Consider the following 14438-nt stretch of genomic DNA (forward strand, 5'->3'; position numbering starts at 1 on the left):
GTTTTGAAGAAATGGATCCCAGAAGTGAAGGGCAGGTAATTCGTTCCAGATGGACTGGAATTAGATCGAGTGAACAGAGCGTTAAGGAATAAACCGTTTCCAGGCCAATTACCACGAGCAGTTTTGATTCGCTGTTTTAAATAACAAGACAGAGAGGTGATACTCCGATTGGTGGTGCAGAAAACATGGCAAAATCAGACTCCACTGATGGTTCAAAATAATAGGGGTTTTTTAATGCAGATCTGAGTCAAGAAATTATCAGAAGAGACCGAGAATTTAATTCAGCCTAAGAAGTATTGTGGCGAAAGGGATATAAATTTGCTTTTCGTTATGCGGCAGTATTGAAAGATTTTTATGGGAATTTTCAATCTCAGTTTTTTGAGAATGACCATGATGCTTTAATATTTGCTAATTCATTGCCAGATGTACGAGGAAATGGGTGATCGTCACCATTGTCACCAAAGGGAAGGGTCAATGGGAATGGAAATGGGAAGATTGGAAAATATGGAAAGAATGGGAAAAAAGTTGAATGGATGCAAAGTCTTCTCGATATTGACGATCCGGAACAATCATTGGGACTGGAATCACTGGGTTGAATGTTTTTGTTTCAGGACATTGTGAAAGTCTGACTGGGGGTGGGTGACACTGAGTCCTTTAGTCACCTGCTACTTGTGGACTTTACCACACCCAGATTTTTAGGGGGCTACTACTTTTGAGTATCTTGTTTTGGGATTGATGTTTCTCTTTTTTTTGGAATTTTTAAAATAGGTGAGATTCGAATACAGTGAGACTTAGAAGGGGAGTATTATTTTATAGTAGGATTCACATTTGTGAGAAGGTTTTAGAGTGATATAATATGAACTGTGTCAGATACTGTGACACTAGGTTCACAGAGCGAGAAGGTTTAACAGTGATGTATGGTATGTTGAGGTAGATAATTTGACACCAGGAGTAAAGTGGGGATCAGGTTTAACGGTGATGTACTGTAGACTGAGGCAGATACTGTGACACCAGATTCACATGAGAATAACGTTTAATGGTGATGTGCGGTATGTTGAGGTAGATAAAGTGATACCAGGTGCACAATGGGGATAATGTTTAATGGTGATGTATGGTAGACTGAGGCAGATACAGTGACACCAGGTTCACAGTGGGGAGGAGGTTTAATGGTGATATACGGGAGACTGAGGCAGAACTGTGCCACCAGGTTCACAGTTGGAGAAGGTTCAACAATGAGGTAGGGTAGACTGAGACAGTTATTGTGACACTGGGTTCACAGAAGTGAGGAAGTTGAAAAGTAATGTCCGATAAACTGTATCAGATACAGTGACACCCATTCACAGATGTGTAAAGGTTTAACGATGATGTATGGTAGACTGATAAGAGATACTGAGACAATGGGTTCACAACATTAACACAGTTTAACAGTCATGTACAATTAACTGTGTGAGATACTGCGACACCAGGTTCAGAGTGGGGAGATGTTTTAACGGTAAAGTACAGTAGATGTTGGCATATACTGTGACGCTGAGTTCAGGGCAGTAAGAAGGCTTAATGGTGATGTGCGTTAAACTGAGGCAGATACTTTAACACCAGGTTCACAGGAGGAAAAGGTTTAATGTTTATGAACGGTAGACTGAGGCAGAAAATGTGAGATGGATTCCACAGTAGTAAGAAGGTTTAACAGTGATTTACTTTAAACTGTGTCAGATACTGTGACATCATGTTCACATTGGGGAGAATGTTTAACAGTGATGTACGGTAAATTGAGATGGATATCGTGACACCGGGTGAACAGTGGGGAAGAGGTTTATCAGTGATGTACGATAGACTGAGATCAATCCCGTGACACCAAGTTCACAGTAGTGAGAAGGTTTAACGGTGATGTACGGTAGACTGAGGCAGATACTGTGACACCAGGTTCACTTTGGGGAGAAGGTTTAATGGTGATATACTGTAAATTGAGATATATACCGTGACACCAGGTTCACAGTGGGGAGAAGGTTTAACGGTGATGGACGGTAGACTAAGGCAGATTCTATTACACCAGGTTCACAGGGGGGGGGAGAAGGTTTAACGGTGATATACTGTAAATTGGGATATACACCGTGACACCAGGTTCACAGTGGGGAGAAGGTTTAATGGTTATGGACTGTACACTGAGGCAGATTCTATTACACCAGGGTCACAGAGGGGAGAAAGTTTAACATTGATGTACGATTAACAGTGTCAGATACTTTGACATCAGGTTCATATTGGGGTGGCAGGCAAAGTGACACCAGATTCACAGTGGAGAGAGGTTTAATGCTGATGTATGGATGACTGAGATCATTACTGTGACATTGGCTTCACAGCAGTGAGAAGGTTTAACAGTAATGTACAATACACTGTGTCAGGTACTATGACACCAGGTTCACAGTGGGGAGAATGTTTAATGAGATGTATGATAAACTGTGGCAGATTCTGTGACAACAAGTTCACAGTGCGGAGAATGTTTAATGGTGATGTACAGTAGACTGGGACAGATATACTGACGCTGGATTCACTGTAGTCAGAAGGTTTAACAGTGATGTACAATAAACTCTGACCTATACTGTGACATCAGGTTCATATTGGGGAGAAGGTTCAACAGTGATGTACGGTAGAGGGAGGCAGATACTGTGACACCAGGCTCATTGTATTGTTCATTTATCTAATTTATATGCTCCATTTTTTTGTGGCAACTTCCAAACATTCCATAAACTTCTATTCTAATCAGATTTTGTTCATTTAAATAGGTCACCACTAAAATCCCAAATTGTTTGGTCTCTTAAGTACGCTGCACAAAATTAAATTCTTTACCTGGGTTTGGTTCAACGGCATTTCAGTCTGCTTCATTATTTTTTCAGCCCCTCGTTTTGTGCTTTCTGCTTTGCCCAGCCGATTTGCCAAATGGGCATCCAACTCTGTCTTCTCAGCTTGACGCAACGTCTCCTCTGTAAACTTAAGCAAACCAAGAAGGCTGAAGTTAAAATTTTCACATTGGCATTTTCAAACACAAAAATGACGCTGTGAGTTGCAATTTCACATCAAAATCCCACTTGCTAAACTTGCAAGCAACTGAATCGCATCTGGTTTGCATAATGTACACACCCCTTTTCGGAAGAGATAACGGACTTCAGATGCTTGGACGTTGAGTCACAAAAACATTAATGATTCCCTGAACAACACACCTCTATCTGAAAACCAACAAGAACCTTCCCGAGTGGTAAATATCAACAAGACATAATATCAAGTAACCATTGTGTTTGTGTCGTTTGAGAATTGCATTTCCATTCAATCAGAATTAGAGTTTTGGGTGCCATATTTGAGAAAAGATGTGCTGTTGTTGGAGAAGGTCAGAGATGATTTACTGGAATGATATCAGGAATGAAAGGGTTAGTGTATGAGGAACAATTGTCGACTCTTCGACTGTACTAGTTGGAGTACAGAAGGATATGGGGGTCCTCAGAGGCATTTCAAATGCTAGAAGGCCTGGACAGAGTACATATGGCAAAGATGTTTCCCATGGTAGGGGATTCTAGGACAGGAGAGCATAATTTCAGGATAAAAGGGTGTCAATTTAAAACAAATGTGGAAAAATTGATTTTGTCAGTGGGTCATGAAACCCACGTGAGGTCATTGGCTGTATTTAAGGCAGAGATTAACAGGTATTTGATACATCAAGGAATTAAGGGTAATGGGGAGAGAGCTGGGCAGTGGGGCTGAGTGGGTGAATGGTGGAACAGACTTGACGGGCCTACTTCTGCTCCTATATCTTGTGATCTATATCCTGCTGAAGAACTAGACAAATCCTCCTCTTGTATTCCATTCTTAGAAAACATTCTGCATCGTGGTTTTATGTCACATGAACCCATTTCAGATTGAATCCCATGTTACAAATAACCCATTGCAAATTCTGCATTGAGAGGACTGCAGCTTCCTCATTTTAAAAATTGTTATGGAGCAGCTCAAATGAGATTTCTTGCTTCTTTTTTTGAAAGGGTTAAAATAGAATCAAATAAAATAGGAAAGGGAAAAGCAGAAGAATTTATGTACAACTGGGAATCAAAATTAATGGTTGGTGATAAAGATACACAATTGTTGAAACATTTGATTAATATATGGAATAAAATAAATGATGTAATTGGTGTAAGTGGATGTACATCACCTAGAATGGCTTGGATTCAAAATCCTCGTATCTTTTTCAAAGGATCATCAATTTCTGGACAGCGGGTTTCGTAAGGGGATAATAAATGTTGAAGATTGTGATGAAAGTGGTCAATTAATGTCATTTGACCAACTGAGAAATAAATATTATATAACTCATAGCAATCTTTTTTTGCTATTTCCAACTTAGAGCATATTTGAAGGATAAGTTAGGACCAACCATGTTGTACTGAAATAGAAATTCCTTATAATAGGAATTGTTAAAAAAAATATTTGATAATGTCCTCTTTATTACAAGTAGGAACCTTTAAATGAGGAGTTCATAAGTTGAGACAAAGGTGGGAAATGGATCTGAATATTGTAATTGATTGGCAAATATGGGCATATCTATATAAGGATCTCAATGCAAGATATAAATTAGTTCAGTATAATTGTTTTTACATCAGTCATGTAGTAGATGTCAGCAAGGATTTTATTTGAATGCTGCACCTGGAGTCAGGTGACTCAGGCTGTTGGATTTGAAAAGCTCCTCAGGAAGCTGATTTGGCAATAGAGATCACGTGATCCAGGGGAGTTGTATTAATTCACTTCAAATCAGCAATCTGGAACTATTGAGCAGAGTTCCACACTGCAGCAGTGAGGAAGGAATTCACAACTAGTTTTTCTTCTACAGTTATTTCTTTCAGCAGTGAAATTGAATAGAATAAAATCAGAATTATCAGATCAATGTTTTACGTGTGATGAAGATGTCGCAACTTTCTTGCATTCAACTTATCTTTGTCCTAATGCAAGATGTTTTTGGGGGAGAATTACAATATTAATGGAACAACTTATAGGAGATGTTTTTCCACAGAATCTGACCTTATTTTTATTAGGAAACATTGAATGAACAAGGCCCAAATTAAATCTATTAAAATATCAATTGAAATTTGTTAAATTAATGTTAGCGGTGATGAGGACATGTATTGCACTTACTTGGAAATCAGATATACATATATTTTTAGGGATGCCAAGATGACATGCAAATATTCAAGGTTGTATTCCTTTGGAAAAAATTACAAATAGCTTGAGAAATATATACTCCATGCTTTTGCAAATTTGGCACATGAATATTCAAATATCAGGCTTCAATTTGTAATAATGCCCTTTCCATCCCTCTAGACATGTGAGATTCTCCTCTTAGTTAATTTTTTTTATTTAGATTTTTTAGATTTCCTTGCCACCGTGAACTCTGGGGAAGCGGACAACTAGTGCAGGGCACCAAAAAACAGAAAGACCACACCCCACCAACATCTCAGAAGTAGAGGATTCAATCCACAGGTCAGTGACCAAGGAAGCAGACCAGTGAGGGGTTCTGCAACTGAAAGACCCACATAGGTGGCAGGTTGTTGGTGACTTGAGGAGAGGAACCCACGCAGGCTGCGGGCTTCTGGACATAGCAGTCAAGGAACTCACACCAGGCTGTGAAATGTTAGAGACTGGGTCTAAACTGGCTAAAAGGGTGTCAGATATCAGACCTGGGATACGAGCGAGTGCTAAATGGTTCCTAATTATGTCAGAGGTTCAAAAGTGGAGCTCACATTGCCAATGACTTGGATGGTCTGTGAGCATTCAAAGAGAATTCACACACACTCAGTGACTTCGCCCAGGGTTTTGAGTGGTTGGGGGGAGGTGGTGGAAAGCACTCAGTCTTTCTCTGACTGCAAGAGGCATTTCAGGCAATTTCTGCTAGAGGGTGCGTCTGTCTGCCTTATAGCAGGAAAAAAGCAATTTTCACTTTTATTACACTTTTTAATTACATGACAGTAAATTGTCTCCTGAAATAGAGAGAGGTTCAAGTTTCAATCTATTACAAACTCCACTCACCAGATTATACCTCTTCCCACTTTTTTTTGCAAGGACACCATTGATTTTATCACAACTCCTCTGCTGCATCTGTCCTGTGACAGATTATATATTTTACATTTTATAGAGAGATGTTTTTGAAAGAGATGGATTGTAGGAGTCGTTAAGGTCACAAACAAACACATACACTTCACAAAACAGCTCTTATTTAAAATGCAAGAGCTTTGCTGAGAGTGAGTCATTCAGGCACCGACAGCCTTTGCAAAGACAAAACAAGGAGACTGTTTTGCTAAAGAATTTCAAAAGCAGGTGTAAATGGATTATTGTTTTTAAAGCAACAGATGAATGGACTCAGAAGTATGGGTCCAGTGCAGTCATCTGGCTGGTACCAGTTTGCTGTTCTAAGGTTTTGCAAGCAGAGAGGAGAGACCAAATAGGCTTTTTCTAAAAAAAAATGAGAGAGAGAGAGAGAGATGGCAAGATGGCATCTTGTTTTGAAGACAGGTTGTGAGTTCTTAGTTCAGCCTGTTGAAAAACTTTGTTGTCCATACAAGAGGAAATGGCGGGCTAGAAATTATGTTTTACCTGAAATAAGGGAAACAAAAGGTGATCAATGGTGACTTGCAGAAGAGGTTATCATCTGGAATATCCTGATTGGTCAAGTTTCTTTGGCAAGACACCAAAGTGGCTGATCAGAGGGAATCAGTTTATGTGTGTCCAATGTGCATGAAATCCCTCTCTGAAACCAACAAGAACCTTCCTGGAGGGTAAACATTTACTTTTAAGCACCAGAGCTTGGTGAAAATTCATAAATGTTGAATTCTATGCACAGTATAAGAACTGATAGACACTGGTGAACTTGGAGTTGTGTCAAAGAACTTTATACACATTAAATACACCTGCACTTAAAATTAGAAGGCGGTAATGGAAGGCTGTTAATAGTGATAAGTTAAAGTTTGATCCTGTTTTTTTTTGTTTAAAGAAAATTAAAAACAATGTTTGTTTAAGAATGAATGGTGTTATTGTTCAAAATCTTCCTGAGATCGAAAGTATTCTTGGACTGAATAGACATCTGGGCCAAATGGCTATTTAAGGACAATCTGTACATGATTGTACATCCTAAAGTACAATGACTACTTCTATCCACTAAAGATTGTTAAAGAGCAAGAATAGACAATACAATCACGTAAAATTCCCATCCATACAGCACAAAACAATCACACCTCCTTATCGGTCAGGAAGTGCCTACACTTCCCAAGGTGGCTGAGGAGGTCAAGGCCAATGGCTCTCATCCTGAGATTTTACAGGAGCGCTGTTGAGTCTCCTGTCTGGCTGCACCATTGGATGATCTAGTTGCTGTAAAGCATCAGACAGCAATGATGCAGAGTAGTGAGGATCACTGGGGCCTCCCTTTTTCTGTAGATGACATTCACTAGGAGTGTTGTTCAAATTAGGCTCAAGGAATAGTGCAAAGACCATTTTGATCTAGTGAACAGCATCTTTCACCACGTCCATCATCAAAATCTGGACTTACAGGCTGGGGAATAGCTTCTTCCCACAGGCTGTGAGATGGATGAAAAGTATCCTCTAAGTGCAATAATCCTCCAAATATTTATATATGTAGCGGCTACTTCAATAGAGCTACTAAAGCAACACACACATACCAGGGTAGTCAACACAAGACTGCTTTATTCATTCTTTACAGGCTTCTTCTATTTACAGCGTGTCCCGGGCTCCATGGGTCAAGGTGCGACATCATTTATGAGTTTGCTGCAGATCCACAGGACCACAGGTTTAAATTAAGCCCTGTGAGTGTCCCGTACCTTCCGGCAGGGGAAATCACAGATCAACGTGCCGTTCCTCGGCACGCAGCACCACGTGCATGCGGTCAAATAAATGGATGAGTTCCCAGCTGTCTGCCTTATGATTTCATGTGCCTGCCAAAGAACCTTGCCCTCTCGGCCCGCTACACAGCTGCTACACCTCCCCCAGAACCGTCGCCAGAAAGTAAAACAGCAGCTGCATGCACCTTAGGTGGACACCCTCATTGTCTGGGCTGGGGGCATTGAATGGGTGAAGCGGGATCCACATGGGCAGCGTTGTGTCTGTCCAAACTAAACAGCTGTGAATATCCCACAATGTCCAAAGTATACTCAAACCCATCCTTCTTCACCACGCAGAAAAAGCCCTCATACGGTCATTGTAACAGCACTCCTGGGTCCTGTCTGCGCACAAAACAAAATCAGCGTCCAGGAGTGGTGGGGCACGTTCTGTTAAGGGGATCCAAGCCAATGGGTAGGAAAGCTTTGCTGATCACGATACCATGTCGAAACTGCTGAAGGATGTTCAGATCAGAGTTGGTGGTAAAATGAATGTCCCATGAAATTTTAAAGACCAGACCATAAACCATCTCTGCGGACAATGCAGATATATCTTGCTTTGAAGCTGTGCACACTCCCAAAAGAGTGCATGGCAACTCATCAACCTAATTGGGACAAGTGAGTCGGGCCTTAAAAGTAGACTTCAGTTGCCGGTTGGAACGTGACTGAATTAATGTGGGAAAACCAAATCTGGCCATCCAGTTGACGATGAATGCTCTGGCCCTTGTCTCAGTGTCACTGGATGGCAACGGGATGACCTCTGGCCTCGCGTGAAATGTTCTACAACTGTTAGAATGTATCTCATGTTTTGAGATTCTGGCAATGGTCCCAGCAGGTCCACATGCACATGTTCCAACTGCCTGCATACTGTCAGTAAATGTTGAAGAGGTGCCTTAGTGTGGCACTGAATTTTGGCAGTCAGGCAGGAGATAGTCATCCAAACCCATTGCATGACGCCTTTTCTCAGTCCATGCTATACATATTTATTTGACATGAGCATGACAGATGTTCTGATGGACAGATGAGATAAGCTGTGTATCTGGTCAATAAGGTGTTTCCTCCAAGATGCAGGAAACATTGGTCTAATGTAGCCCAAAAACATGTCACAAAGTAAGGTTGGTCACCCAGTTGTGCTGCCCCCTGCGGTATGTCCAGGTTAGTAATGGCCATACTGTATGCCTGAACATCGGGGTCCATTGCCTGGACACTGGCTAATTCAGGAATATCAATGTCACACTGAGTATGATATACAGTCGGTCTGGACAGAATATTCATGACGAGATTGTTTTTACCAGATGTTATCCAAGTAGATCTAAGGGAACTCTAAATCTCTGCCCAAAGTGTCTATAACCCGCTGGCAGGTTTGAACAGCATTCTGCAACTCAAGAGGCATCCTAAGACATTCAAAAAGCCCAGAAGGGGTAATAATCACCGTTTTAGGAATGTCTTCCTTATGGATGGGATCTGATGGTATCTCATGATAAGATCAACCGTGGAGAAAGCACAGAAGTGTGCAGATGGGAGGCAAAATCTTCCATATGAGGGGATGTTAAGACAGTGGGTCTTATCCTGAGATATGGTCTGCTGGCCTTCATAAATCATAGCATAGACTAGAGTATAGCTGGAAAGTGATGCTGCAACTGTTTAAGGCATTGGTGAGGCCAGGTTTGGAGAATTGTTTTCCGTTCCGGTCTCCATATATAGGAATGAAATAGATAAGGTGGAGAGAGTGCAGAAAAGATTTACAAAAATGTTATGTGGCTTACAACATCTCGAGTATAGAGAAAGATTAAGGAGACAGCGACTTTATTCATTGGAACGTAGACGGATGAAGGGGGTTATGATAGAGGTATTCAAAATTATGAAAGGAATAGATAGACTGCACGTGAGTAGACTCTTTCCCCTGAGGGCAGGAGAGGTTGGAACAAGAGGGCATGAGTTCAAGGTAAGGGGCAAATTTTAGGAGGAATGTGAGAGGATTCTTCTTCACTCAGAGAATGGTGGAAGAATGGAATGATCTTCCAGAAGAGATAATTGCGGCAGGGTCCTTTCTGTCATTTAAGAGAAGGTTGGATGTGTACATGGATATGAGGGGGTTGGAGGGATATGGCCAGAGTATTGGAGGGGAAAACTAGTGGAGTTGTTCATGTGAACTGGCACAGACTCAAAGGGCCGATATGGCCTGTTTCCATGCTGTAAACTGTCATATGGTTATATGTGCTGGGCTCCACGGGACAAGGTGGGACATCATTAAGAGTTTGCTGCCAGCGGGTTTGAATGAAGCCCCGTGAGTATCCCGCGCTTTCCGGCAGGAGACTCCAAAAATCGAAAAGATGAATTAACTATTTCCATGAGCCCTCCCCTTTTACGTCTATTTTTCTAAAAGCACTCAGTAATACACCAAGGCAGTAAAATAAAAACTCGATGCTGAGAATACTCAGCAGATCATCTACTGGAAAAAATAATCGGAGTTAAAACCTTCAGGTCGATAATCTTTCACTGGGATTCAGAAAGATGATCAAATAAACCTGATTCTCTTTGCTGAGAAAAAGAAGAGGGGAAATAACAAATTGAATACGTGGGATGAAAAGCCCGAGCAGCAGAAATGGCAGTGGTGCTGGATGAGTGGAGTCCACTCTTTGATCAACACATCTGTCTGCATGGAGGGGGAAAGGATAAACAAGACAAACACAATGCCATCACTGTGAGGTTCAATACGACAGCTGCAGAGAATCTGAAATGAAGGAATGGTAAAAATACTTGTTTTTGGATCAATGTGACAAAATTTGACCTGAGAAAAGAAAACAAAATTGTTTTGCTCTGCCAGAACTTTCTAGATCAAGGGGCACAATAAAATAGTCCAGAAGTCAACATTATGAAATTGAACAGAGAAGTTATACAAATCTGCAACAAGAGATAAAACATAGTTACATAATTCCATGAAAGTGGTTTCACAGGACGACAGGGTTCTAAAGACAGCTTTTGTCATCTTGGCCTTCATTAATTAACATATTGAAAATAAGAGTTGGGAAGTTATGGTGAGGTTGGATAAGATGTTGGTGAGGCCACATTTGGAGTATTGTGTGCAGTTCTGGTCACCTAGCTACAGGAAGGGTTATTAGTAAGATTGAAAGAGTGCAGAGAAGATTTACTAAGACGCTGCCAGATCTTCAGGAGTTGATCTACAGGGAAAGGTTGAACAGGTTGGGACTTTATTCCTTGGAGTGTCGAAAAATGAGTAAGAGATTTCTTCAAGTGGCACATGAATGGGAAAAAAGGCTGAGAAAGACTGCAGTGGACCCAATTGTGAAGGAAATATTTTGCTTTAGAAAAACTGTCAGTGGCCCATTTCCTCTGGAGTTATGAAACCACGCACAGAACAAGTCAATGACGTAAATAGAAAATTAAAACATTGGTTTTCAAACTTTTTCTTTCCAATCACATACCACATTAAGTAATCCCTTACTAAAAGAGCACTTCTGGCACAGGGATTAAGTGGAATATGATCCGGGGGGTGGGGGAGGGTGTGAAGGAGGAGTTTCTTGATGAAAATGTTTCTCCATCTCCGTTTTAAGCAGACATCCTTTGCCCACTGGTCCTAAACTGTCCCACGACTGGCAAAATCCTCTCTATCCAGCCCTTTCACTATTCATCAGATTTCAATAAGGTCCTGCCTCATCCTTCTAAACTCAGGCGAGTCCAGACCCAGAACCATCAAATGCTCCTCCAACATTATTCCTCTCATCCCCAGGATCATTTTTGTTAATCACCTCTGGGCCATCACATCCTCTCTTAGAAATGGGTCCTAAAATTGCTCACAACACTTATTAGATCAGGACAACAAGAAGGTGGTCACGGGAGGGAAGACTGCTGCAGGGCTGCCTAGAGTCCACGGATTTGATGGTGTTCAAGGAGTCAGCTGAGGGGAGGGGGGATTGTCGTGGAAGAATGGCATCGGAAAATGACGTGAGAAGACACCTCTCCCTGACTAAACTGTTCAATACTCGAACTGTAGTGACTTTTTTGATTTTTATCAATGTTTTGAACAGTAATTTACTACAGTAGGATTCTGGAAATGAAGAAAGGAAAAAAGCAGTGTTGGGCACTGCCAGTTGCCCCAATAATCACAGAGACAAAGAATGAGGGGAACGATAGGCTTTATTAATCACAAGACTGCAGGCCCGGGTCCAAGTGAGGGAAGTGAAGGGATGGAAGAGGTGGCTCGACCTTTATGGCCGGGTCACAGTGGAGGAGTTTAGGGAGGAGTCGAGGAGAGGATGACATCAGGAGGGTGGGCCATCCCATGCCTGTACTGATAAGTACATACAATACCATTTCATTACCAGCAACTTAGAAAAAACCTAGGTTTTCAACCTGTAAAAAGTGCAGAAGAAGCAAGGCCGACCTTCCAGAAGGAACCTCGGGAGCAGTTAGAGATAGATCCGAATCCTCAATGTGGAACTCGGGAGAAGCTGGAAGAAACATCCACATCCTCTGCGCATCCAGTGACGCAAGATGTCCTCAAGTTGTTTGGCCTGGCGGCGGGTCAGGAGGAGTGCGAGGTCTGCCGGAAGATATTGAAGGTTCAGATCCTGTAAAATTATTTTTGGAAATGGATTCCAGAGATGTTGGGAGTCGAGTCTTTTGAGATCGGGCTCATAGGGCGTGAAGGAGAAAACCTTTTCTGGGTCAAATGTCAAGAGCGGTTCTTTTAAGATGTTTGTGATATCAGGATAGAGAAATTATATTGTGGCTTGCGGATCAGAAAGTCGCCTTGATCAAAGCCCTACGATGTATCAAGGCAATAGGGTTTTATTTTAAGCTGATTTAAGTCAGGAGATTATTAAGTGATGGAAAGAGTTTAATCTGGTCAAAGCAGTGCTGTGGAAGAAAGGGTATAAGTTTACTTTTTGGTATCCGATTATATTTAAGGTGATTTATGGGCGAGATCAGTCTCAATGTTTTGAGAGTCCTTATGGTGCATTATCTTTTGCAAATTCCTTCCCAGATTTGAAGGAATTGATGGGGAAAATGCCCGAGGATAAGATTGGGAAGGGAATGGGAATCGGTGAATGATGTTGAAGATGAAGCTCAAGCTCAATGTGGGTGTTATCACTGGGATGACTGATGGGTTTTAATGGTCGGTTGGGGGGTGGTGGTTGACTCTACTACTTCTAAAGTCGTCTGCCACTTGTGGTATTAACTGCAGCTGGTCCGACTCTTGTACTTGTAGATTTTTACATTTTTTACAGGGGTTTCTTATTGTTTGAAAGGGGGGTTTGGGTTTTTAAAAAATTTATATCTAATTGTAATTGCTGTGTGAAGTGTCAATCTCAGGAGGAAATTAAGTTATGGCTCATTTAAATTATGTGACCTTTAATGTTAAATGACTTAATAATCTGATGAAAAGGAAGGTAATATTGGCATATATAAAGAAAATGAAGGTTGATGTTGCTTTTTTGGAAGAAACTCATTTGTCTGAGAAAGAACATATGAAATTGATGAGAGATTGGGTCGGACATGATTTTGCATCTCCATTTAATTCGAAAGCTCGAGGTGAGTTGCTACTTTGGTTCATAAGAAGATACCGTTACAGTTGGAATCATTCTCTGCCACATTGGGTCGAGAGCTGTTGGTGAAATGTAAATTTGTTGCTGAAGCATGGACTTTGATGAATGTTTATCCACCCAATGAAAATGATGAAGACGCTATTTCTGAAACTTTTTGGAATCTGGGTCAAGCTAATGAAAATATTTTGGTTGGTGGGGATTTTAATTGTGTGTTGGATAAATTTCCAAAACTGTACAAAGAACCAAAATGGCAAAATGGATGTTAGACTCAATGAAAGATTTGAATTTGGTAGAAATATGGAGGAAATTAAATCTGACAGAATAACTTTTCTCTTTATTCACCCAGACATTATCCTTTTTTGAGAATTGACTTTTGCTTAATGTTAGTACAATTACAGGGTAGATTTATACATGCAGAGAATAAGAGTAGGATTTTGTCTGATCATTCCTCATTGTTAAGTAGAAGTACACAATCCTTTATCTGGACATCTAAAATCCGGAAAGTTCCAAACACCAGCAAGTAGGGAGAGAGACGGCAGTGCGAGGCAGGAGGGAGAGGGGTGGGGGAAAATGGCAGCATGACTGGAAGTGATTGGGGGTGGATACAGCAACACAATTTGGGTGGGCTTAAATCTGGGTTTCTGAAATCTAGAAAAATCTGAAATTCTGAACACAGTGACCCCCCACCCCCCTAAGGGTTCTGGATAAAGGATTGTGCACCTGCACATGTTCTGGTTTGCATAATGTACACACCCCTTATCGGTGAATGTTTAATGGGATGTTATTGAAGCAACCAAAATTTCTAAGTTATATCAAAGACCACATTCAGTCTTATTTGCAAATTAATACAGATTCAGTACAAAGTAAATTTGTTTTGTGGGATGTTTTAAAAGGTTATTTAAGAGGTCTGATAATCAATTATACTGCAAGAATTAAGACACAGCATTTGGCAGAG

At 41.0% G+C, this 14438-nt stretch overlaps 1 long non-coding RNA gene across 1 annotated transcript in view; it reads right to left on the reverse strand.

The window, feature by feature from the left end:
- LOC138745699 (uncharacterized) overlaps positions 1–14438 on the reverse strand; it is a 49662-nt gene that overhangs the window by 18559 nt on the left and 16665 nt on the right. The window contains exon 2 of the long non-coding RNA XR_011346423.1: positions 2842–2982. This is a non-coding gene — a long non-coding RNA (uncharacterized lncRNA). The remainder of the gene's footprint in view (positions 1–2841; positions 2983–14438) is intronic.

This window comes from Narcine bancroftii, chromosome 11, assembly GCF_036971445.1.
Source record: "Narcine bancroftii isolate sNarBan1 chromosome 11, sNarBan1.hap1, whole genome shotgun sequence".
Taxonomy (NCBI): domain Eukaryota; kingdom Metazoa; phylum Chordata; class Chondrichthyes; order Torpediniformes; family Narcinidae; genus Narcine; species Narcine bancroftii.